Source organism: Ascaphus truei, chromosome 16, assembly GCF_040206685.1.
Source record: "Ascaphus truei isolate aAscTru1 chromosome 16, aAscTru1.hap1, whole genome shotgun sequence".
Lineage (NCBI taxonomy): Eukaryota > Metazoa > Chordata > Amphibia > Anura > Ascaphidae > Ascaphus > Ascaphus truei.
Genome location: NC_134498.1, coordinates 39,639,535 through 39,666,921, shown reverse-complemented (window position 1 = coordinate 39,666,921; position 27,387 = coordinate 39,639,535).

The window sequence follows — 27,387 nt, the reverse complement described above, 5'->3', positions numbered from 1 at the left end:
ATACATATAGCCTCCCGCCCCCACCCCCATGCCCACATTACATATTGTCACGGGAGACCAGGTACTTTTAACACCATTTATATATTACTGGGATCATACATTAGGCAAAACAAGGTATTAAAAAATGATGTCAATTGACTACCAATGTGTTTATCTATGCCCCTTTCAGGAGTAGGATGGACAGTGGCACACATTTGGTCCTAAGGCCTGGTCGAGAGGTGGGATGAGCCCAATATTTTCTTGGGTCCCTGCACCCCGAGCTGGAGAATCCCAGGGGGTGTGAGGGGGGGGGGTCATAGTAGAGTACTGTGTGTATGAAGCTCACAGTGGACAAAGTTATTCTCTGAGGCAGCGACACACTGGTACTTCGAACCGCTCCCAGCATGGACCCTTGACGTAAAGGATTTACTTCCCTCATTCCCGACACTTCCTGGGCCTTCTGACTAAGGGGGGACAACATTTTTTTTAACCCACCCGGCCTATTTGGGTCGACAGGGTGATTAGGCCCCGACCAAAAAACAAAAAACTTGGACTTTCATGCGGGCCTTCTGGTCAAAGGTAGGAAGAGAAGGATGTTCCGAATCCTGACGGCGGATGACAACAAAGTCCCCAAAGACCTAGGCCTACCGGCTGAAGATTTTTGGGGACTGTCTCAAGGTGAAGCACCCAGTTGCAACTGATTTCTTGGCACGACACACAGCTCACATGAGCGGTTCGCCCAATGAGGTTGAACCAGCTCTGTGACACACCTAGGAACGCCCCCCACGGCCCTGCGACCATGGCCAGGGAAAGCACCCGCTTTCCCACAGCCTCCGCATGCCTCAGGTATATATATATACACCAATGAAAATCACACTCTAGTTTATTATGAAAAATGAACCTATAATCAAGTAGTGTGTAAAGTCTTGCCACATATTGTTTAGAGCTTATAAAAATAATGAACAAAAATAGGGAGTATAATTTTCATTCAACACAACAAATGACTCTTGCTCTGAGATATTTGATAAAGGTAGTATTATTAATCAGCTATCATATGCCATAGTTTTAAATCTGTAGTGTTATAAGTATCATTCTTTTAAATTGTGTGAATCATGGCATTCTTTACAGGATAATTATCAAGTTGATGTAATGCACTGTAAACCTTAAGCCTCACTTAGGTCAAATGACTTCAGGACTCAAAAGTTTGTGAGCAACTTATAACTGATAAATAATTTTATGCCTTTTAAGCATCACAGGTATTCTGTAGTTCCCACATCTCTCAGTCCTCCCTGGGAAAGAGATAAATCCATTTTAAGCTTCGTCTGGGATGTGAGCCAAAGTTCTGTATACTGTATATAATCAGCTGAACTCACAGCTCAAAAGTCACTCACTTTTTGAATAGGGATTGGAACATGCTAGGAAGCAAGTTCCAGAATGACTTTATATTATCTGGTGTAATTTACACTATTAATGTAACATGAAATAACACATATTTGGCTCATATTTACTAAGATGCTTATTGCTTTAATGCACATTCAAACGAATGTCGTAAGATGACTTCTAGCACTGGAAAGTGTCTTATGACAGAAAACCGTTTCGTAAAATCGGCCCATAGTCCTACGTTTTTATGCATCTTGTTAAAATGTCTAGGCAAAAGTTTATCACTAATATTGGCATAATCTAATTAATCACTTTCCCAATTTATATCCCCAGTTTATATTTTGTACATTATGGCACATATAGCACATACATCAATTGCATTATTTTGCCATATTGTAAATACATATAAATATATATATATAATCCAATGCACACCATTTGCAAGTACATAAGTTTTGGTGCTTATCCCATAAAGCAATAACAGACCATACGATACCGGTTGCAACACGACGTCAAGGGACAGCACGCAGGTAAGTAAATCATAATTTTTCTATATTTGATAGAAGACACAAAAACCAATGAAGTCTCGCTTGAGACGAAACGCGTAGAGATTGCTGTGGAGCCTACTGTCCAGGTTATATATTTTATTTGCACTCATCTACATTATTGCACTCCTGCTGCTTTGCTAGCATTTTGCTACCAGCCATTCAGACATTCAAGTTCCTGATTACACTGTGAACTCTCCCCGGCTGAAATCTCGCTGACATCATCGAGTTCACGCGAGACTCTATTCAGTGTATGCTCTGTGTAGCACCGGAGAGAGGGGAAGGTGGCGTCCCTCGTGGCTTTCGGTCCCTGCCAGGACCTAGAGGGGCTATTGTGGCAAGACACACCGCGGACATCACATCGAAGTCCTCCTCCTTGGGTTCCTGCGTCTGAACGGGCTGAGTTGTACTCAAAAACGCATTTTTTTCAGCTTTGTTTGTGAGTGTGCATTTTTATCCCTTACTCCATAAATTTATTGTTGTACAATTTTACGCTATGAGTGCGCCTGTTTTTTCTGTGTTTTTATGTATATATATATATATGTAATCCAATGCACACCATTTGCAAGTAAGTAAGTTTTGGTGCTTATCCCATAAAGCAATAACAGACCATACGATACCGGTTGCAACACGACGTCAAGGGACAGCACGCAGGTAAGTAAATCATAATTTTTCTATATTTGATAGAAGACACAAAAAACGACGTTTTTTGTGTCTTCTATAAAATATAGAAAATTTATGATTTACTTACCTGCGTGCTGTCCCTTGATGTCGTGTTGCAACCGGTATCGTATGGTATATATATATATATATAGATAGATAGATAGATAGATAGATAGATAGATAGATAGATAAAGATATAATTATTTTTAAGCCCTTTGAGTAGAAGACAGTTAAATGTCTCTCAATTGCTCTTCTTTTAAGCATTTAACTAAAGATATACTGTATTCGAATATTCCACTGCTTATCCTATCTTTACTTCTATAACCTCTCAAAATGGGCAATTTCAGTACCAGCTACAGCCGTGTGGTTGCTTTCTAAGGCTCATATTCACTAATGTTGCTACTCCCATTCATTTGAATGGTAGTCTGGACATGCTAAAGCGTAGCACTCTTTAGTGAATATGGGCCTCAGTGCCACCTAAATATGATGTCAACTCATAATCCTTCCAATTGAATTATTTCAAAATGGTAGTGACATGCCAGATTGGATTAAGGATAGAAAAAGTGAACAACAGTAGTAACAAGTTATGTACTAATATTGTACACTGGTGCTTGAAACCAGAGAAAACATATAGAATATTCTCCGCTCCGATATGGTTCAGATGAACTATAAATGCTAAGGACCTGCAATCTACTTTTGTTTGCAGATTATATACATGTGCAGAATAAACAGTAGTTTTTTCCTGTTTTACATTATGTGCAGCAATGTAACTGTTTAAGAAATTCTTCCGAAATATTACAAGCCAATATATAGTAGCATCATGTCATAGCTCTTTAGATGAAATTATTCATGTTTTTTTTTTTTTTTCATCAACGCCAGCTACTATCTGAATAGAAAAGTGAGCAAGGGGATACAATATTAACATACAACTCTGCAACTAGTGCGCAAAAGGATAAATGACTAAAGTAAACATTCTGTTGCTAAAATGTCAACCAACAGTTTTTTTTTGGTATGAATAGAATACTAATGGGGAATGTTCACTGCATACTGATCAACTCGGCTCAATGATTTGGATTCCCCTTTGCAAGATGTAAATGACTTACATTATTCATTACAGATTCTGTTGGTCATTTGCTTGGCAACACTTGCTATTGTATTTTACTTTCGTATGGATATTAAGAGTTACCGATGAGCCATCAATTTAGACTCCGTGTCTGTACTCATTACGCGTTTCTTCCATTCAATGCATAGGATTCCATTTAACCTATCTCCTGTGTTATCCAGCGTAGTCATTGCCAAACCTGTCCTCAGGTAAAGCACCAACTCATTAAGATCAGTTCTTTTGGGATGATAAATGAATGCACAGTCAAATTCCATGCATACAGATTCGCTGTGAATGCAAATTCATTGGTTATCCAGAAGTCAACGCAGCATGTGGATAACTGGATTCTGGTAAACTAATGGGTTCAATTGCTCTGGTGAATGAAGCAAGTAATATTTAAAGGCTCAATCCCTCCTATGACCAAAGTGAACTAATTCTGGTGACATGCATAATGGGTCTCATTTGGGTAATTGATCCCTAAATCTGACACCTATAAGTATGTTTAATTTATTTATTAAAGTGAGATTTGGGAGGGGTTTGATTTCCTCTGGCTGCTCCTTTCTGTGTGATGTCACGGTGTGATGTCACTGTGGGATCAGCGAGTGCTTGTACAGGCAGAGTCCCCCTTCCCCTCCTCCTCTTGGCTCTCTGATAAGGACAGTGTGGAATAAGGGGAAAGCCAACTCTTGATTGACAAAAACTTCCCCAATTAGAGGCACCTAAGAAATTCAACTGAGTATGTGGCATTGAACCTGTCAAACAAGTTTCAGTGATGTGAGTTGACGTTAGTGAAAGGGGACTTTGGTAGGAAAAAAAATAGAAACAATCTAACAAATCTTAAAATCATCTGGTAAATACAGAGGTATGATTTTTTTTAATGAAGTTAACATACTACATTTTTTTGTGAAAAGTTTTGAAATCCGGGTGAAAGTCACATAATTTTAAGCTAATCTGGCGATATTGCAAATCTATTTTTTGAACATTCCCAAACATGTAACGAAAAAGGAGCACATTGCAAAAATAAAAAAATCTTGAATTTGAACATTTACACAACCCTACTGTACCTGTGAATGTAAATCAGGCTGGTTTTGCTGGTACAAGATTAGCAAAAATAAATGTTAATATGGCATCAATATCCTAAAGATATACACACATTGGTAGGCATTCAGTCGATTATATTTCCTCAGTTATGCTTTACCTTCATTCTACATTTATAAAAAAGTATGGCTCTAATTACACAATAACCAGATATTGTTAAGCAATCAGGAGAAAAAGTCCATTCACATTTTATAACAGTCTTCCGCCTCTCTCTCCCAATCCAAACATGTCTTAGAAAGTACAATTCTTCCTCCTCCTATTGGAGCGTTTTAGCAAACCAGTTCTTTGTGCGCTTGCAAATATTTTCCAACTTTAGTGTGGGTGTCTTGAATAATAAAAGAACAACAAAGAAGATGCCACCCTCGGACAGCTTTACAAAGCAGTTACAATATGTATTTGCTTAATGTTGACAAAACAAATTATACAGTGTTACAGGAAGGGGGGGCGAAGGTTACCCAGCCTTCATCAGGATAAAATACAGTGAATAAATAATGCAATAAATATATGAACATCCATTAGTATGCTAAAACCGGAAATGCACCATCCTTAATGACATAAAAGGATGATAAATCAGTATATCCAAAAGGTACTATCCTTTAAAGTGACAAAGCTGCTTTCTCAATTTCAATAATCTAACTAGAAACACCCCAACAATCACGTCTCAATATTTACCTTAGCTCTTAAAGCACCTTATGTAAAACTAATCATTCTTAAATACCGAATAAAAGAATGAAATCTGGTATGTAAATCAACGCCATAGATTCTCTCCGTGTCTTAATAGTATAATACAGGGGTGCGCAAACTGGGGGCTCTACAGCTCGAGGCCTCTGTAACTCACTTACCTAAATTCAGCCGGCTTTGGGTGACGCGTTGCCATGGCAATGAGGCGTCAAATAACGCCGTGGGGGCTGCATGACATCACATGGCACATCATTTGATGCCAGATTAAAAGTAAGGGGGGGGGGGCGACACTTCGGGAGATCAGCACAGAAAGTTTGCGCACCCCTGATATAATATAAACACACGGCACCATTATAAACAACACCTGTATCAAAAACTATTACATCTGAAAAATATATATTTTACATCTCAAAGAACATCTTTTTTTTTTTTTAATTACTCAAAAGCGTAATGTATATCTTCAGACTTGCAAACCTAGCTGCATTTATTAATTAGTCACACATAGCAAGTCAACTGTAAATCTTCATTAAGTTTTCTTGGATATAATGTATCTAGCTTATCGATCCAATAGGCCTCACGTTTAAGAAGTAGTGTTACAGTTAACTTTATCTCCTCCTCTTTTAGGTAAATGTATCTGCTCTAAAATGTGATATCTTAGCAGCGAAATAGATGTCCTTTTGTAATAAAATGTTTACTCACTGTTAATAAATATGTTACAAGACCTTCGTTTCTGATATGACTTTTGTGCTCGTGAGCCATATATCTTTTTTTTTGTATACAGTACTTCATTTTGTCTCACCCATATAACCACGTCCACAAGGACATTTAAGGAGCTACACTAGAGAAGGTGAGTCACATGGGAATGTCCCAAATTGGGGCGTTCCAAAGAATCTAGTTTGATTGGAGTCTGAAGAGATATTCGCTCTGACGAGCATTACTGCTACTGTATGCTTTTAGCATGTCTGAAAGAGAACAAAGGATCACATTTAAATATATTACCATACAAAGGATCGTTCTGTAAAATTGGCCAATATTTTTAATATTCTAGCATATAATGTCTGAATGTACATCATATGTAGAAGCAAAGGGTATTTTCTCTCCTTGTTTACAAGGTATCTTGGGAGCGAAAAGATCCTCTCTTTTATGTTTCCAAACTTTATTCTCTGCATCCCTTAAGATTTTATCTGCATAGCCTCTTACGTTAAATTTCCCTAGCATTTATTCTAGCATTTACTCTCATCTGGAAGAATATGTCTAACTCTCGTCATTTTGCTATATGGTAAGGCTTTTATAGGACCAAAAGGGTGATAACTATTGGACAGTAGCATGTTATTTGTATCCGTTTTTTTTTTTAAATAAATGTCCGTGACAATCCTTTGCCCTTCTTTCTCCAACTGGACATCCCAAAAATGTAAATGCCATTTATCATATTCTAACATGAATTTACAGTCTCATGTGTTTGGTTAGTTTAATCGAATATATATATATATATATATTTATATATATATATATATATAACAAATCCTCAACGTTTCCATGCCACAAACATAATATGTTGTATGTTGACAAGAAGCAAAAAGCCGCCGGACCTCCACACAAGAAGCAGGGGAACCTGCCTGCCAGACCACTTCTGCCTGCCAGACCCCTTCTGCCCCTCGAGTCCACCCCTCCCCGCCGGCAGCCACCGCGGGGATCGGGGGTAAGATGAAAGGGGAGAGGGCTCTGCCCAAGACCACGCTTGATCTGGGCCCAGTGAACCAACCTGCCAGACCCCTTCTCCCTCCCGAGACCACCTCTCCCCACCAGGCAGCCGGGAGGGAGGAAATTTACATTACCAGTATGGGGTCTGGGCAGGTCAATCGAATGCAAAGGGCCATGCTGCCCGCCAGCCTGGCCTTAAGGAGGCCCCCGGTTGCCTCCTCCCCTGTGCTGGGGAGGGAGGGATGGGGGCGGACAAGTGAGGGAAAGGCCAGCCCCCACCCTTTCATGAGAACCCCCCCCCCCCGGCCATGGCTGGAGGGGTTGCTAAATAATTAGGCTAATGTAAATCATTCCAAAGTAAAAAATATATTGTTCTCCATCTAGTCTAAAAAAAACCTCTAAATTAATTTCATGCTTCCCTGAGCTTTTATACCTGCCAGTTAAGTCTACACCGGAGTTGTAATTTGTTTCTTGTTGCTGTGTTCCAGAAGTGATGTACTGTATGCATTGTTGAAGATGTACACTATGAGGTTGAGACAAGGGTGATCTACAAGTAACACTTGTCATTGAAAATGTTCTGCTTACAAGAGAGCAAGCACGGTACTGTACATTAAAAGCAGATAAGTCTTGGCGTATTATGTTATGTAGCATACTAAATGATCATTTAATCTTTGGCGTTGATTATAATTAGGATTATTTGGTTAATTGAAAAGCCACATTGAGGATACTTTCCTCCTGTACACAACAATGCAAATTTTAGCCTAAGTGGCATGTTGGTTGAATAAATATTAGTTCATTGTTTTCTGATCACATATTATTCATTTTATTTAGAATGTTTGATTTTGATATAACGGTGAGGTGCAAAATAGAAGATTAAGGTCCAACAACTTGGGATACCCATACATGGGGTCAAAAGAAATTCAAAAGTGACAACAAATGGGTGCTAAGACGAAAAAACTCAGGTCAGGAAGAAGAATATCATGAAAAAATGGAGTCAAGCACAACAAAATATAAAGCAGTCAGAAGGTAACAAAAAATATAATTTAATGATTTAAAGATGATGGAGGGCCTGGTTGCACCAAAACGTTGGATGCTGCATGACTTCTTTAAGTCATTAAATTAAAAAAAATTGTGACCTTCTGACTGCTTTATATAATGTTGGGAACATTTTGGGTTAGATCCTGAGAAGTCTGTTAAATACTTAATGATACATTAACTTCAGAAAAGGGGGTTATTTATCCGCGCTCATGCTTTCTACAGTCTCTGGTGTAAACAAACTCCTTCCTTTTGCTGCTTCTGTGCATGGAGATATTCCCCTTCTCCACTGAAGATCCACCGAGGATTACTCCACAGGTAGACCAGTCATAGAAAATAAAAAGCACAGAGCGCACCGAGGTTGAAGTTAAAAGTGAATACATATAACAAGTATCAACTTACATATAATAAATCTGTTATCCAGTGAGATCTTTAGGTGATACAGTCCATTCTGCCCCATCCGTGGGTATGTGGGTAAAAGGGAGACAACGCCGAGCTCGAGACAATCTATCCTGTGCGCTGGGATCAAGTGATGTCTCCGTCTTGCTCTGCTGCTTCCGGGTATGCGCAGTACCGCACGGTCCATGTGCTGTTGTGTGCACGTCTCCCAAGTTCACCGTCTCTCTCTCAGGTCAACAAACAGTTATCTGCTTCATCAGGCGTCTGTGAAACATGTTGTAGTAAGAACATTGTGGACTCTTCATGCAGACCAGCCCCTTGGTTAACTGTTTGCTGACCTGAGAGAGAGACTGTGAACTTGGGAGACATGCACACAACAGCACACGGACGGCACAGTACTGCGCATACCCGGAAGCAGCAGAGCAAGACTGAGACATCACTTGATCCCAGCGCACGGGATAAATTATCTCGAGCTTGGCGTTGCCTCCCTTTTACCCACTGACCCACGGACGGGGCAGCATGGACCGTACCTCCTAAAGATCTCACAGGCTAACAGATTTATTATATGTAAGTTGATACTTGTTATTTGTATTCACTTTTAACTTCAACCTCGGAGCGCTCTGTGCTTTTTATTTTCTATGACTGGTCTACCTGTGGAGTAATCCTCGGTGGATCTTCAGTGGAGAAGGGGAATATCTCCATGCACAGAAGCAGCAAAAGGAAGGAGTTTGTTTACACCAGAGACTGTAGGAAGCATGAGCGTGGCTCATGGTGCGCGCTGTTCTTTTTGTTTTCTATACATTCATTTCAGTTAACGTATCGTTAAATGCTAACGGGGATCATCAAATCTCAGTAACAATGTGTCAAGTCCTGTTTTCAGCTGTAATGAGCCCTTGCCTTATTACAATGGACATTAGTGCTAATAATATGCAAAAGACGTGTTCCCTCTAATAGGGCATAACCTTTGAGCTCTGTGATAGTTAATGCAGGGATATAGCGAGATGGTAGTTAGGTCAGAGCTAGAGGTGGTATTACTCACATACAGGCCCTGAAATTGATCTTCTTTTACAGGGTCTGGATAAGTGCAAGACCACAGCTAGGTCTGATTTAACTAGGGTTACCATAAATCCATCCTCAAAAAAGAGGACACCAAAACCTGACCACGCATGCGCGAGTGATTAGCGCCGACTGCAGATGCACGGTCGGGGCTAATCGGTTGCGCATGCACAGCCGGCTTTCGTTCACACATGTGCAGGAAGCATTTGGCAACCGTGCATGCGCAAGTGCCGACCTCGCATGTGCGGTCAGCGATCATTACTCGCGCATGCGCAGTCAGCATTCCCCGACATTTTTAGTTATTTACAATAAGTATATCCCAATCCCAAATGTAAATATATAGTCAAGTTGTAAAAAGTGAACGCATATGTCTAAGTAACATACAGTAACTTCTAGGGCAGTGGTAGCCAACTCCTGGCCTCCCCTGATTCACTGATTGAGCCACCTGTGCTGAAGCAGGGATATCCTGAAACCCTGACCAGCTGGTAGCTCTTGAAGACTGGAGCTGGCTATTTCTGGACCAGGGTTTAACATGTTTATTACCCCACAGTGTTTGGCTACTATAGACTATAGACATGTATCATGACAATCAAGGCTATGACTGGCTGATTGCAATTACTAGAGACGAGTGAATGTGTCAAAATCAAGCCGTAAATTCTTTGCTGATTTTTTTTTTAACAAAATTGGAATCCCTGACGGATATTCCCAGGCTGTATGGAGAGTAAAACATTTGGGTGAATGCTCTTGAAGCCACTGCCGTATTCCCTTTGCCCCCTGCGAATGTCATCACATCCATCTACATGTGATTTGCCCAGACGTTCCAGACCCTAAAATATGGGTTTTACAGGAGAGCGCGACCTGCGCTCAACACCTGCGCTCAACACCTGCGCTCAACACCTGCGCTCAACAAAGAGCCCAACCGAGATACCTGGGATATATGCTCTTTTGTTTAGCACAGGTGTCTCTCTACGGGTTGTTTGAAGAGATTTGTCTGTCTGTCTGTGAATCTATGACTTGGGATTGTAGTAAAATAGTTTTGTCTCTCTCTCTCCTCACCCCCCCCCTCCCAAAATAAAAAATCTTAGGTAAGTGAACTTCCAAGGCTGCGAAGAAACACCACATTTGCAGAAAATTGGGATGTCAGAGAAAAATGTGCCCATCTATAGTACTTACCTAGGACAATGCCTTTAAGTGTCATCTGTTGATCATTTTGGGAGTCTGCTAGTTACGTGTATTACAGAATGTGATACGTTACAATATGTAGAATATAGTCTACCGTCCATGATAATAAATTCACTACTAAAGAATATAAACTACACGTTAGCTGCTCAGAACAGCATAGCTTGTTGATTTTGTAACTATGGGCAATAATCTTGTACTTTCTCCTAAAAGAGGGAGACATTGTAAAACAAAGTTTACGTACTTAAACCCAGGGAGAGTTCTCCAGGGATCAGAGCTGCTGAGGGAGCCTCTTTATACAGTTTATTGCAAGTAGCCAATAGCGCCAGCCATTCTTATTAGAGGTTGTCTAGATTACGATACCCTTTAAAGGCCAGAGGACCTCCGAAGATAAGCCCTGTGCTCCGCTTAATAGGGTCACTCGATCCAGCTTGGCCTACAACTCTACTCCTACCCATTCTGTGAAAATGGTTCCTGTTTAAGATCACCCTACAGATGAAGGATTCAGATGTGTATCTTCAGCTGTTAGTTACAATTAACTCTCACTCCTGCATAATGTACAGGCATACCCCGCTTTAAGGACACTCACTTTAAGTACACTCGCGAGTAAGTACACATCGCCCAATAGTCAAACGGCAGCTCACGCATGCGCCTGTCAGCACGTCCTGAACAGCAAATTTGAACTCCCTACCTGTACCGAAGCTGTGCGCAAGTGGGGAGACTATAGAGCCTGTTACAAATGCGTTATTTACATCACTTATGCACGTATATGATGATTGCAGTACAGTACATGCATCGTAAGTGGGAAAAGGGGAGTGTTTCACTTTAAGTACATTTTCACTTTACATACATGCTCCGGTCCCATTGCGTATGTTAATGCAGGGTATGCCTGTATTGATTTAAATCAAGAGCAAAGGGAATTTATGAAAATATAGAACATACATACATACATACACGCACACACTGTATATTCGTCAATAGACTTGTGGCAGCCAAAAACTGGTTTGTTTCTAAAAGCATAAGTCATACAAATATTGTGTGTCTATGGAGTAATTTAAAAATGGCATACAAGTTAATTTGTATTTTATCTAAGTGTAAGCACATGCAGATTTAGCTGTTTGACCAATTCCAAATGTTGAATTAGAATGTTCAAATAGTTTATTTAATTAAATGATTATTGCGTGTTCAGCAGCACAAGCAACCAAATATTGTTGATTATTTTCCTCTCATTATATAAACATAGTTACCAAGAAAGATAAAGTAGCTGTTGTGGAACTAATTCTGAATTAATCTTGGCCAAGTGCAGGGATTTTATTAATTAATAATTTTGCAGAGTCACTGCCTTGTCAATCTACAATGGACCTGAACTTACACCTGAGACAAAAAAAAAGTCTTGCTAAATGACTTCATTAAACATTAAAGGAAATGTAATGTGTAATGAATATTTGGCCTCAAACATGATAGAAGTTATTTGAGAAGTTAGAGGAACATTAGCATTCTCTTTCTACATCAGGTATCTAGGTTAAATGCAGTCCGGGGAGTGAGATTTACTAAGCTCAGATGAGTGCTCCGATTCCCCTTATCAGAGTTTAGTGAATCCTGGCATTTGAGCAATGTTTACTAAGCAGTTCTACGCCATAGGAAACATTAGACAGCTTACACCTAATACACACACACACACACACACACACACAAACATATATACACACACACACACATATATATTATATATATATATATATACTGTCATTAAGGTTATGGTGGGTAAAAAAAGTGACAAAAACCCTCCACAGTAAAGCATAAAGCAACTGTAAATATTACTGTATGTTCATTTTCATGTCTTAGACAGGTCTGCAACCCTGTCTTTCCCCATTGTCACCCAGCATACAGCACTTCCACTGCAGCAAGGGATTCTGGGAAATTACATGCAAATGAGCACTCAGTGCCACATTTTGTCTCAAGCTCGTATTACACAAGCCAATCCTCAAGCCAATGCATGCTGTTTTAACTCAGCTGTGTTTAAAACAGCATGCATTGGCTTGAGGATTGGCTTGTGTAATACGAGCTTGAGACAAAAGGTGGCACTGAGTGCTCATTTGCATGTCATTTCCCAGAATCCCTTGCTGCAGTGGAAGTGCTGTATGCTGGGTGACAATGGGGAAATACAGGGTTGCAGACCTGTCTAAGACATGCAAATGAACATACAGTAATATTTACAGTTGCTATATATATATATATATATATATATATATATATATATATATATATATATATATATATATATATTCAGGAAATAATGCACTGAGTTATCTCTCATTTTCAAGTAGAGAAAGAGAAAGTGCAGAGAAGAGCCATCAAATTAATAAAGGGGGTGGATAATCTGATTTATGATGAGAGGCTAGCTAAATTAGATTTGTTTACATTAGAAAAGAGGTGTCTAAGAGGGGATATGATAACTAGATACAAATATATTCGGGGACAATACAAGGAGCTTTCATAATTTCTATTTATCCCAAGGGTAGTACAAACAGCATGGGGTCATCCATTAAGGTTGGAGGAGAGAAGATTTCACTAGCAACAAAGGAAGGGGTTCTTACAGTAAGGGTAGTTAAAATGTGGAATTCATTACCTTTAGAGGCTGTGATGGCAGGTACAATAGATACCTTCAAATAAAGGTTGGACATCTTTTTAGAAAGGAAAGGTATACAGGGATATACCTAATAAGTATACATGGGAAGGGTTTTAATCCAGGGAGTAATCTGATTGACAATTATTGGAGTCAGGAAGGAATTTATTTTTTCCCTTATGAGATATCATTGGATGATTGCCTTCCTCTGGATCAATATACTGTAAATACGGATATAGGATAAAGGGGCTTATGTTAGTAGCCTTCATAAAAAAAATCACCGTGCTATTTAAATCACAATTTTTTTTAGCGTTGCTATCAGGGTATTCAGAAAGCCTCGATAAACTGTGATAGCAAAATTCCCAAAATGGGCGAATAGCCAGTGGCGCGATGATCACCTCTCTGAAAAGGCCTTACCCGACGATTTATTTCAGCTGCAGAGAGAGATGCACAGTGAGGGAGCCGCTTCTCAGCAGCTTCTCACCAGCCTCACGCCAACCTTTCCTGGCATGAGGCTTTTGGGAGAAACTCGCCATTCTACAGCTGCGATTAGCCTCGATAACCTAATTGTGGCTACAAGAATTGCACGAGTTTCAGAACCTGCCGATAATTGGCTTATCGTCGCTCAGTGATTATTTTTTTTGACGGCTCAAAAATTTGGCGATTCATTCATTTATCGCCCACTTATCGAGGCTTACTGAATAGCAGTAGGCATTTTGGCCGATAAGTGCTCGATAAGTCCCTTATGAACGCTTATAGCATAGGCCCCAAAGTATCTGTCGTCTAAATTTAGCATAGATTGAACTTGATGGACGTACGTCTTTTTTCAACCTCATCTACTATGTAACTATGTATGTAAGTATGTTCTGGGCACACAATAAATTCACAAGATAATCATTTTTTACATTGTTTTAAATAACAATGAGCTAAAAGACCACAATCAGTCATGCGTGTAAAGTCCTCATATTATTATTATCGTTTATTTGTGAAGCGCCAACATATCCCCCCCCCATATCAAGGATAATTCCTGCACTCCTACGTCTTCCTCAAACATACCCAGTTAGTGTTCCTTGCTCCTTCTACAATTCTGCCCCCCACCATACAAATATACTGCACAGTGCTTCAATCTAGAATATTTAGATCTATTTTTAAATCAGACCTATAGGATGCCAATTGCAAATGATTTAGTTGAACTACTACTGATTCTAAACACAACAGGATAACTCACAGAATTCCTTGAGAAACAGCAGACGTGTTATAAACCAGCACGTCCTTGCTTAAAATTGTAATAAAAGTAAATTAATCGTAGAGAGCATTGGTTGAAATTTTACGAGATTATGTATTTATTTGGCTATTGTCTGATTGTGAATGATATATTATGCCTTTTTAAACTGAAAATATGAATGTCATGTTCCATTTTCTGTTTAACAAACTAAAAACGTTCAAATAATTATTATTTAAAACATTTATTATAATGCAACATTTATTTTAAGGACATTAGATTTAATATTTTTCTGTGCTTTGCATTTGTGGCTATGGTTGAATTCAATGTATAAAAGTTTGTGCTCTACCTACCCTCAGTATTATGCTAGCAATACGCCCCAGTAGATCTGCGGGAAATGCTCAGACTTTTGCTGTTCATGAAACTTTCGTGGTCTTCAACAGTTACAAATATTCACCAAGCTTTAAAAATGAAATATTTACTGGTTAGAAAAAAGCCCTCTTCAGCAAAATTGGCTTGAAATGCTTTACTACACATAGTAAAATATGACACACTATGCTCATTCGCATGTCATTACCCAGAATCCCTGGCTACAGAGGAAGCACTGTTTGCAAAGCAATCATGGGGAAAAACAGGGTTGCAGACCTGTCGGAGACATGCAAATGCACCACAAGTGTATGTACAGTACACTGTATGTGGAGGGATTTTGTCACTTTTTTTTAGCCACCAAAACCTTTTTAATCTCTGGTTACGATACATAAAAAATAAAGCCCATGTACACATAAGTACACTACTATCCTACTGTAGTTTGTGCTGGGACGTGGTGTGCTGGGACGCGGTGTGCTGGGACGCGGTGTGCTGGGACGCGGTGTGCTGGGACGTGGAGTGCTGGGACGCGGAGTGCTGGGACGCGGTGTGCTGGGACGCGGTGTGCTGGGACGCGGTGTGCTGGGATGCAGAGTGCTGGGACGCGGAGTGCTGGGACGTGGAGTGCTGGGACGTGGAGTGCTGGGACGCGGTGTGCTGGGACGCGGTGTGCTGGGACGCGGTGTGCTGGGACGTGGAGTGCTGGGACGCGGAGTGCTGGGACGCGGTGTGCTGGGACGCGGTGTGCTGGGACGCGGAGTGCTGGGACGCGGAGTGCTGGGACGCGGAGTGCTGGGACGCGGTGTGCTGGGACGCGGAGTGCTGGGACGCGGTGTGCTGGGACGCGGAGTGCTGGGACGCGGAGTGCTGGGACGCGGTGTGCTGGGACGCGGAGTGCTGGGACGCAGAGTGCTGGGACGCGGTGTGCTGGGACGCGGTGTGCTGGGACGCGGTGTGCTGGGACGCGGTGTGCTGGGACGCGGTGTACTGGGACGCGGTGTGCTGGGACGCGGAGTGCTGGGAAGCGGAGTGCTGGGACGCGGTGTGCTGGGACGCGGTGTGCTGGGACGCGGTGTGCTGGGACGCGGTGTGCTGGGACGCGGTGTACTGGGACGCGGTGTGCTGGGACGCGGAGTGCTGGGAAGCGGAGTGCTGGGACGTGGAGTGCTGGGACGCGGTGTGCTGGGACGCGGTGTGCTGGGACGCGGAGTGCTGGGACGTGGAGTGCTGGGACGCGGTGTGCTGGGACGCGGTGTGCTGGAACGCGGAGTGCTGGGACGCGGTGTGCTGGGACGCGGTGTGCTGGGACGCGGTGTGCTGGGACGCGGTGTGCTGGGACGCGGAGTGCTGGGACGCGGTGTGCTGGGACGCGGAGTGCTGGGACGCGGAGTGCTGGGACGCGGTGTGCTGGGACGCGGTGTGCTGGGACGCGGTGTTCTGGGACGCGGTGTGCTGAGACGCGGTGTGCTGGGACGCGGAGTGCTGGGACGCGGAGTGCTGGGACGCGGTGTGCTGGGACGCGGTGTGCTGGGACACTGTGTGCTGGGACGCGGAGTGCTGGGACGCGGAGTGCTGGGACGCGGTGTGCTGGGACGCGGAGTGCTGGGACGCGGTGTTCTGGGACGCGGAGTGCTGGGATGAGGAGTGCTGGGACGCGGTGTGCTGGGACGCGGAGTGCTGGGACGCGGTGTGCTGGGACGCGGTGTGCTGGGACGCGGTGTGCTGGGACGCGGTGTGCTGGGACGCGGTGTGCTGGGACGCGGTGTGCTGGGACGCGGTGTGCTGGGACGCAGAGTGCTGGGACGCAGACTGATGGGACTCACTGTGATGGGACTAGGAGTTTACTGTGCTGCCTATTTGCTTAAGGCAATCTATATTGCAAGCTGCTGAGCTTGACGATGATTGACCAACTTTAAAAAGTGATTGTAAAAGACAAGATTCCCACTGAACAACACCTCCACCCTCTGAGTATGAAAGGGCACCTGCCCCGGCCCCCATATTCTTACCACTAAAACTGCATCTTGTCACTGACTTTTTTTTATTGTCTTGACAATTTCAAATGAGCATGGCGGGTAACTTAAGTGATCTTTTATCACTGAATGAGATTTGTTGTTTGAGAACGTTTGTTATTTGCCACTGTTCACAAATGCTTTATACTGTATATCTCAAGTTGGTCAAACATATTTCTGTGATTGGCGTAGTAGAGTAATTCCAACTACTGCAAAGGTTATACAGAAATGTTATGGGAATCCATCTCCAACCTTCAACATGAAGTGTCAAGGGTCAGTTTAACAATATGCACGAGTTGAACTTCATACACAAATCCCCAGAGCTATAATTTTCATGCCTCATTTGCAGTTCTTTAAGTTTCATCAAATACACCAGGGATAGGTCATGCTACCGGATTCAATTATGAGATTAAAACAATTGCTTTGTGAGACACGTTTCATCTAACAATACTGGCACCATTAAGGCCCTTGCTTAGACATTCATTAAGATTAAATGAGGAAAAGTAAGATCCTGTCAAAATATTTCATGCATACTTTCCAAAACGTGTCTTGCCCATACTTTGCATACAAAGAGGGAAGCATTTAAAATGCATTATTTTCAGGGTCAGCCAGGTTCGTGGCTAGACAAAAAGCACAAGATAAAAACATTGTTAAAAATGTCAAATGTGGAATCCTGTTTAAAGGCTAAATTTGGTGAGATAATACTTCAAATAATTTCTGGACCAGCTACAAGGCTATCTGAACAAGCTTCTCATCCGTACCACACACAGCACTTTTGACCTGAGATCTGACTCCAAAAGACTGTTCAAGGCCCAAGGCTCAACAAAGAATCTGGCTGCGCCTTTTTCTCTGACCGGGCACCTCACAACTGGAACAATCTACCTGAGACACTCAAATCCGCCAACTGTCTAAATTCTTTTAAAACTAAAGCTTTATCTAGAGTCACCGACAGGGGGGGACAGAAAGTACAGGAAAGTACAGGTGTCCCGGGCCCAGTGTCTGCAGGGTCCATGCCGGCACTGCAAGTTGCAAAAAAACACACCCCCCCCCCCCCAATACTTAATAACAATAGACTTATGGATGTTCAGGCCGGTCCAGTGTCTGCCGGCGCTGCAAATTGGGCCCGAACTCTGGCCAGGACCGGCTGCCGGTGATATACTATATATATATTTATTTTTTTAAAGTTTTGTTTAAATTCTATTCAAAATGCTTACTTTCAGTAAAGATTGATGGTTAATCTTATAAATCTGGTTGTTTCTTCCATGTTACAGAATCTGGAGACCCTGCGCCACAATTTTAACATGACTAGAGATGAGAAGTAAGGCTCCATGGCATAGGATCCTCCGAAGTCCGTTAACTGTTTTATCACGACGTTCCCGCCATTTAACATATGGATAGTCGTAACACATATCCACAAAGGTGATTTGCGTTACGATGCCTATGCATTAAGGACAAAAATATTGCATCAACATATTTTAACGGCCGTTATGCTTTCTCATATGTTAAAGTGGCAATCAAAGTGGGTGATCTATGCAAAAAACACATTCTTAACATAGGATTGAAGCAGGCGGTTCCCCAGAGCAGAACACCTTTAATTTCAGCTCCTGGGACCCCTGCTTCCAGAGATACTTAGCTTCATAGGAGATGCCAGTATCCGCTCTGCTCGGCAAGCAGGGTGCACATAATGGCAGAGTTCCAAAGCTCCCAGTGGGCCAATAGGAAGCTGTGACATCATCATGTGACACGGGGGCTTTAAACTTTGCTGAGATACCAGCACCCCCTTTGGAGGTCTGTATCTTGGGAAGCAGGGGGTCCCCAGAGTTGAAATGAATGGGGTTCGGCTCTGGAGACCTCCTGCTTCAATGCTATGTAAACAATCGATAATAATAAAAAGCACATGAATTGCTCCTTTAAAGTTTTACCAATGCGCATGTGCTGTGTATTGGTTAACATATATCTGCGTAACGAAAATCTCCATTAATACCGCTGCTACTTTTACTAATGGATGCTATTTTTACATATCATTAACTTTGTGGATACCCGTTAAACTGAGCAAAAATAGAGAACATTACCTATTTAGGCAACGGCCATTATTAGTGCAAATTTAACAAACTCCTGAGGACCTTCCCCCAAATAGGTTATACTGTATATTGAACTCTGATAGTGTTGATCAGGTGAGCTACAGTATCATATAGAAACTCCCATTGACTTCAATGGGAGTTTGACTGCAATATAGTACCCTGATTGTCACAATTGCAGTTTAATTGAATAGCCCCACAAGAGAAATAAATAAGCTTAGAGTGACCTTTAGAATCAGCATATCAAATCAGTGAGTATGAACAAAAAATGTATGGTTTACCGTGAGCGCATATATGGAAATGTACCCAATGAGGCCAGAGTTTGGATAGCAATACCATGCTTAATAATATACAGGAATGCACACACCACCCACTGTATATTCTATTGTGTGTATGTCTTTATTTATATAGCGCCAAAAGTGTACTCAGCGTTTCACAAAGAATACAGTACAGGGAATTATAATAATACAATAAGTGCAGCAAAATCAGATAATAGGAAAATAAATCCCTGCCCCAAAGAGCTTACAATCTAAGGTTTGAGGGGAATTTACAGAGACAACAGGTGAGGGAATAAGTGCTGCATATATATATATATATATATATATATATATATATATATATATGAAAAGAAACAAAAAACAACAGGCGCACTCATAGTGTAGTAAGTTGATAAATTTATAAAGGACTGGTAAAGGTAAAATTGCGCACTCACAAACAAATCAAGAACATAAGCAGTTATGAGTATACTCAATCGCCTACAGTGCAGGATACCAGCAGGGCAAACGTCTTAGGGGCTCCACCGAGTGTAGCAGATTCACCGTTCACGTCGCCTCTGTATGACGAGTATTTCCTCACTCCAGTCGGGATCTCGCGAGAGTTGTGACGTCACATATATACATATACATATATATATATATATACTGTGACATAGTCCAAAGATGTTAGGCAGCTTTCTACCCCATTTTAGGTCAGAAAGTGCAGGAATAGTTAAAAATGATCCGTTCCACATCTTCCCATTAACTCAGGCAGCTGGATGGAAAATCCAGACCACAGATTACAATGGCTCTAGTTCTCCCTCACCTGCTCTTCTAATCACATGCACAGGTACTTAGAGCAGAGAGGTTTTGCATTTCACTCTCTCTCCTTAGAGCCTGGAGGCTGGGGGTATCGCTGCTCCCCTGTTTCCAGTTTCGGGGTTGACGGCCCCTCCAAGTATCACAGTCCCAGAGGATTTGCCAGACACCTGGGTCCGAGTACCCACCACAAAACAGATAAGCCAAACAAAGATGTATTACTGTTTGTAATGGACTATGCTGTATCTAGTGACCCTAATTGAGAGGGCATTGTTTTAAACTGGGGGAACCAGGTTAGTTGGCCCAGCAGCAGTTAGAGGCTGATTCTATGTGTAGTTAGATCCCTGAAAGGGATAGGATTTTGTTTATATGATTTTGGTTTTATTTCTTAAAAATAACAGTGTGGGAAATACTGTAACACTGAAATGTGTGAACTGCTGAATGAAAGTATCTGAGTACCTCTAACCTTCACATGTTAAAGCTGCAGTACCTTACTTGGATGAAAATAAAGCAGGCAGAAGCCTGAGTTAAGCAGCTGAATACTTTGCATGATCCTGTTTTTGTATTAAATAACCCTAGAAGACTGTGTCGGGAAGAACCCAGATAGACGTCAGCACTACAAAAGAGGGGCGTTTGTCACAATACATATATATAATGCATGTATTAGGTAGGCCTGAAAATATTTGTTTTCAGAATGGTGGCACAATTTCCCAACTGCTAAAGCACAGAGCCACAACACATTGTAATACATTTTAATTACTTTTATGCAAGGTTTAATGTGCAAAGGGTGACACATAACAAGTAATCCTTCTAATCTTGGTAAAGTCATCAAGATTTCTTTTAAAGGGCAAAACTTCTAATGACTTCGATATCATTTCCATGTATTTTGAATATGAAATAGGAAGAAAGGTTGATCCACAGTGTAACTCAGAGATAAAGTTAATAGTGTTTGACATAGAAACCAGAAATTAGAAGACTAAAAATTGAAAGTGAATGTGAAGAGGCATTAGATTACATCAGAGGTTTCCAACTCCAGTCCTCAAGACCCCCCCCCCCCACTCCTAACAGGTCAGGTTTTCAGGATATCCCAGCTACAGCACAGGTAGCTCAATCAGTGGCTCAGTCTTGAGGACTGGAGTTGAGAACCCCTGGATTACAAGAGCACAATGTGAGCACCTAATACATAAGGCTGAGTCCCCGGTGGCGCTGAGCGGGCGGCGCTTGCGGTGGTTACTTACAAAAATTATACTTTCCAGCGCACTCAATGCGTGCGCCACCCCTGCGCGTGCCCGCGCGCCCATGCCAGGACACCCGGCACTTATGCTGGGAGCGCTCTCCAAGTATGAGTGCGCTCAGCGCCAGCAGGGACTCAGGCTAATAACACAACAATTTAGAGCGGGCAGTGAGGCAACAAATGTTATCGTTTCACAGAATAGTAAACATTTACTAAAAGGGAAACTTTGGGGGGAAAATCAATTCAACTGAAAAAGTGAAAGGATGAAAAACTACTAAACTTAAAATAAATTTTTAATTTATGAAGAATCCAAATCTGCCTATTACAATGAATGTACTGTAAGCAAACTAGTAACCTTAGATCCCTACTGTATGTCAGCTAAATCCAGAAGATGTTCCCCTGAACTACGTGCATAGCTTAATGTTTAAATGCACTAAGGGGCACGGTTCAATAAATTGTGAAAATGCAGCTGCGGAGCCTTTTCCCCCAAAATTATTTCGCGTTTTCGCTTAATACAATAACAATTATATTGGCAACATTTCCGGGGAAAATTAGCAAAAAAACGCTGATAAAAGTGTTGAAGGGCTAGTATTTTTGGTTAGATTTTGCTCATTTCTCTCTTCAGTATCTCAGATGCAAGGTGTACTGTATACAGGTATTTATTGGTAATATCTAACTGGCATAATTGATAATGATCGGCTTGAATTATTATTGGCACTAACCATAGTGATCATGAAAGCATGTGTAGCTGCTTTCCCAATGCCTAAGGGAACTTCACGGTAACTACGCATGCTGCTGTGCCTGTTGCTCACAGGAGGCCCAAGCCTCCGCCTATGGGAGCCTGGGGTGAGCTCTCCTTGCATACAGCGCTTCCACCTATGAGGGATCCCAGCGTTGGCGGAATAATACACCACACAATGTATTTAACTAAGGTTTACTGCACACACTAATAACACATATAACAGATAGCAACAGTACCCACAATATAATCCCAGTGACCCAACCCTTGATGGTCCTCCCCCCAAAGTACTGAGGGTGCGGTGGCACCAATACCCCTGGTGTCCTGTCCTGGCAAGTCCCACCCAAATGTGAGGTAGCGCTACCTCTTGTGGATGTAGGTGAACGTTGGGTACCTACCTACTCCGGTACCCTGGTGCTGCTTGTCGCGATGAGTTGGAGCGGGTCCCACGTAGCGGGGCCTCCAACACATCCCCTCTTTCTTAAGGGTCCAGATTCTCTGCTCAGTGCTATCTCCAGCCAGAGTGTCTCACACAATGTCTCTGGGTACTGTGGTCTGGTCCCAGGCCGCATTGCGCCGCGTAGCCACCTGGTCATCAGCGCAATACTAATCACTCTAATTGGAATAGTTCCTATCTGGGGACTTCCTTGCAACACTCCGCCTGGGTGGCGAAGGGCCTAGCTGGGGCCTACAGGGCAAGGTTTAGGCCTAGCCCATGAAGCTACTGCTCCCTGGACACTACCTGTCTCTTCTGTGCCTCTGTCGGAACTGACTCGCAGTATTTCCGCGTGTGGAGGATATCCTGTTCCTCCTCTCCTCAGAGCCCTATTGGCTGGGACAGCCCCATGTGGTGTTTCCCTCCCCCCTAGAGGAGCCTGGGACTTTTAGTCCTGTGGCTGCGTCTGCAGAGCCGTCCCAAGATGTCCGCCGCAGTCTTGACACTGCGCATGCTCCGCCGCACTGCGCATACGCACCTAATCAACATGGCCGCCCCCACTTCCCGATTGCGTAGAGCCAGACAACCGAGCAGTTCCCCCACACCAGAGGCAGGGTGACTCGGCTATACATGTGTAGCACCTTTTCATCCACCCTAAGTGAGATCATATAGCTACCGGTGTATTCTGGTGCGGTGCATACCTGCTTGGTAGAACAGAAGACCCGGAGAACTCCGCGATGGTATGGGGACAGGCTCTCACTGATGATCCATATAGCGCAGCGACACCAGTTGCTGAGGATCCTGGTTCAGAAAAGATGGTAACTGGCAACTCAGTGGCCCAGTCAAGTAGCCACAGTAGATGGATTCAACCGGGTCTTTATTAGCAGCATACATGTAGTCATGACGTGCACATTCCCTGAAGTAGTACCCACAGGGCTTGAGGTCCTGCAGGCCCCTTCTCAGCTCCATTACCCCCTGATGGGATTAGGGTAAGTGCTCCAGTCCACAGGGGGAGGAAAGAGAGCCCCCTGACTTCTGGGAGAGTGTCAGCTTATGTACCTCAGGGGAGGGGCTTGTAACCGTGCCCCATAACGGTTCAGGTACTGATATGCATCACATCATGGGCATGTGACCCGGCCAGTATCCTCCCCAAGGATGACCCTCTCTGGTTGCTTTGAGGTCAGCCCCTCGATACAGCAATAGTGTATCCAGGCTGCAACAGCAAGCTAGGCCTCCATGAGAGAGCTTATCCCCAAATTGCCTGTGTCTAACGGGACTTATACTGTTATGGCCAAAGGAAAGATAATAGCCAGAGGCCTAAGCAACACATGCCTCATGCATTATTGCATGACAATTATGATAACTTAAGGGTTAGTCATCCTGATACCTGAACTATCTACATGCATGCTAGTAAGGCATTGGCAGCTACAAACTAAAGCATAAAAAAGGGTTAACCCTTCCTGTCAAACAGGAGAGGGTTACCTCAAGACACGTAACCCTATCACCCACCCCCACTACCCCCAACAAAATGAAACCCTAACCACTGTTAAAATACAATGATACAGCAAGAAAGACCTCAACTCTCAAATATAAAAAATAAGAACTTGCAATGTCCCTCATTCTCCCAGGCTGCCTGGTCATGAGAATTCAGCAAGAATGCAGAGGGTGCTAAGAATACCCAGAGGTTAACAATACATCAGCTGTCATTCAAGCCTCCATCTGGCTACCTACAACTGCCGGACTCGCAAGTAAAGCCACACTGCAAGAACTGGAAGATTAGCTTGAAAAGATTAAATGGGATATTGTTTGCCTTAGTGGAGCCAGAGAAAAAGATAAAGGCCTTGGCTTGCACAAAAGCAGACACCTATTATATCGCAGAGGTACAGAAAATGGTAGTATCAGTGTGGGAACTTTAATAATCAATAAGAAAAGGAAAGAATCATAGTGAAATATGAAAGCTCTCTAGAAAGAGTAGCCAGAATCCTCATTCAATTAACAAATAGGTACAAGCTTTAAATTACCTAAGTGTATGTCCCAAGATCAAGTTACACAAACAATAAAGTGGGAGACTCCTACCATGAAATTGACCAGCTTAGCAACAAAGGAAATTGCCACCTCAAGATCAATATGGGAGATTTCAATGTAAAGATTGGAACCCAGCAGAAAGATGAAGCATCAGTTGGTAAGTATTGTCATGGCAAAATGAATTGTGGAGACAGATTGGTGGAATTTGCAGATTGTGAAAATGTCTATATCATGAAATCATGCATAAAGAAGAATCCAAATAGAAAAGGGACATGGAACTCATACAATGGAATCAAGAATGAAATGGACTATATCCTATCTAGCAATAAACATGTGATTGAAAACTATCCCATTCTTAATAATTTCTACACAAGAAGTCATCAATAATTGGTTCACTGCAAATCTTGATGCAAAGATGACACTAAGAAACTGATTAAAAAGAAGACAAAAACAAATCAAGAACCTACAGAATAACAGCAGATAATTTCTAATAGTGCTGACAAATGGCATTACATTGCTCGAAGTGCATGGGGATATTTTTTAAAAAAATAGGAAAAGTTTTTGAAGATTATAGCGGAACGCGTAGAAAAAAAATGGAGGAATCGCTAACAATAAAATGGACAAGAAAGTATCTGATGAGAAAAGGCAGTTACTGAGGAAACAACAAGAAATGAAGTAATCCCAATAATGCAAGAAAAGAAATGTAATATATAAGCTGTGCAAGATGATCCACAAGCTTATAACTGAAGATGTAAGAATGTGTGATATGGTGAAGAAGTCTATTGAAGATCATAAAAGTTTAAAGAAGAGGAAGCATTGACTTATGAACGGGAAGAAGCCAATCACTGCACTCAAACAAGACAATAGATAAACAATTAAAGACTATGCACTTATCACGAGTGTTGAGTATTTCTACAAGAAATTGTACAAGAACACAGATAACACAGGACATAATTAAGTAGATGAAGAGTGAGAACAAACCTATACTAATGAACAATGCATCAGCAAAGTAGCACAGGCAATTAAATCCATGAAGAATGGGAAAGCCCCAGGGGAAGTTGGAATAACAACTGACATCTTAAAAGAGGTAAGGAAACAAGAAGAGAAAATCTTTCCAAAACACTTTACATGTTAAAGAACATGATCATTCCAAAATAATGGAGCAAAGCCATAGTGGTTTTCTTTTTCTCCTTACTTATGGATGAGGATATAAATAATGACAGACCAATAAGTCTATTTCCAATCACTTACACATGTTTAACAAAAAATTCTATTCACCTACAACAGTCCTGGACTTTGTTGGAAAAAGATAAGCTTTAAACGGAACCTTCCACTGGGCATCATGAAGAAAGTATGTACAGGCATACCCCGGTTTAAGGACACTCGCTTTAAGTACACTTGCGAGTAAGTACATCTCGCTCAATAGGCAAATGGCAGCTCGCACATGCGCCTGTCAGCACGTCCTGAACAGCAATACCGACTCCCTACCTGTACTGAAGCTGTGCGCAAGCGGGGTCACTATAGAGCCCATTACAAATGTGTTATTTACATCAGTTATGCACGTATATAACGATTGCAGTACAGTACATGCATCGATAAGTGGGGAAAAGGTAGTGCTTCACTTTAAGTACGTTTTCGCTTTACATACATGCTCCGGTCCCATTGCGTACGTTAATGCGGGGTATGCCTGTATGTAGCCAGGTGCCCGCCCCCATTTGGCCCCCTTACCTCCGGGGAGAGTGAGGGGGGGACTGCGGTCCATCAGGATGGCGAGTGGATCGCCGGAGGTCTGCGGCGACTCCCGGTACAGGACACCGCCATTACCAATAGCCACGCATGCACAAAGTATTCAGGGGCACCGGCAGCCATTCAGGGAGGATGCGCATGCACAGAGAACCCACAGAGCGGTGGCCATTAAAGGGACAGGCTCTGTAAGGGAACTAGCCTAATAAGAAATGTTTGAACCGGGAGTCGGTGATTGCCATATCACAGCTCTTCTGAGTTTATTAAACAGCATATGAGTGAATAACATCTGCAGTATCACTCATTTTCATTAGTGTGCAGTAAATGAGTACTTCAGCATTAGTTGATATCTTTTTTCATTTGTGTGATTTGCCCTGTATGTTTATTTACTATTCTCTCTGCCAACCTTACCCTACTCATCTGCCTTAGACTGGTATCTTGTTTTTTTGGGGGGGTTTTACATATGTGTTTAACTAATGAAATATTGTGTAAATCAGATCTTCTTGACCTGCGGAGAGGAGAACTCTCGAAACCTTGTCTTATAATATCAATTGTTAGTCCAAGTAAACGGTGTCACCTAATACTGAAGAACTCTACACTATCATAACTGGACTAACTGCTATTTCTACTTAATTTTCATTAGGATTTTTAATTCAGCCAAAGAAAACTTTAAACGTTTGCCTGCAGCTACTTTGTGTGCATGTTCACCTTTCATTGAATAGGGTGAAGAGTGGTTAATATTTTCATATACCAGTCATTACTTAAGGCACATTAGACCCTCTAGGTTGTCAGGTTGATGAAGGGGGTGATATCACATGCTAAACATACAAGCAATACTAGGGCCTCTGGGTTTACTTTCCATTTTTCAACCTATTACTCCAATATCAGATGCTTGTCAGGATGCAGTGGGTGTGCAGTATTATGTTTTAATAAATAAAGTGGGAAACCCAGAGAGTGGTTGTATAGCATAGGATTATAACTTTTAATTGCTAAAAACATCGGATATGAAATTGTATTT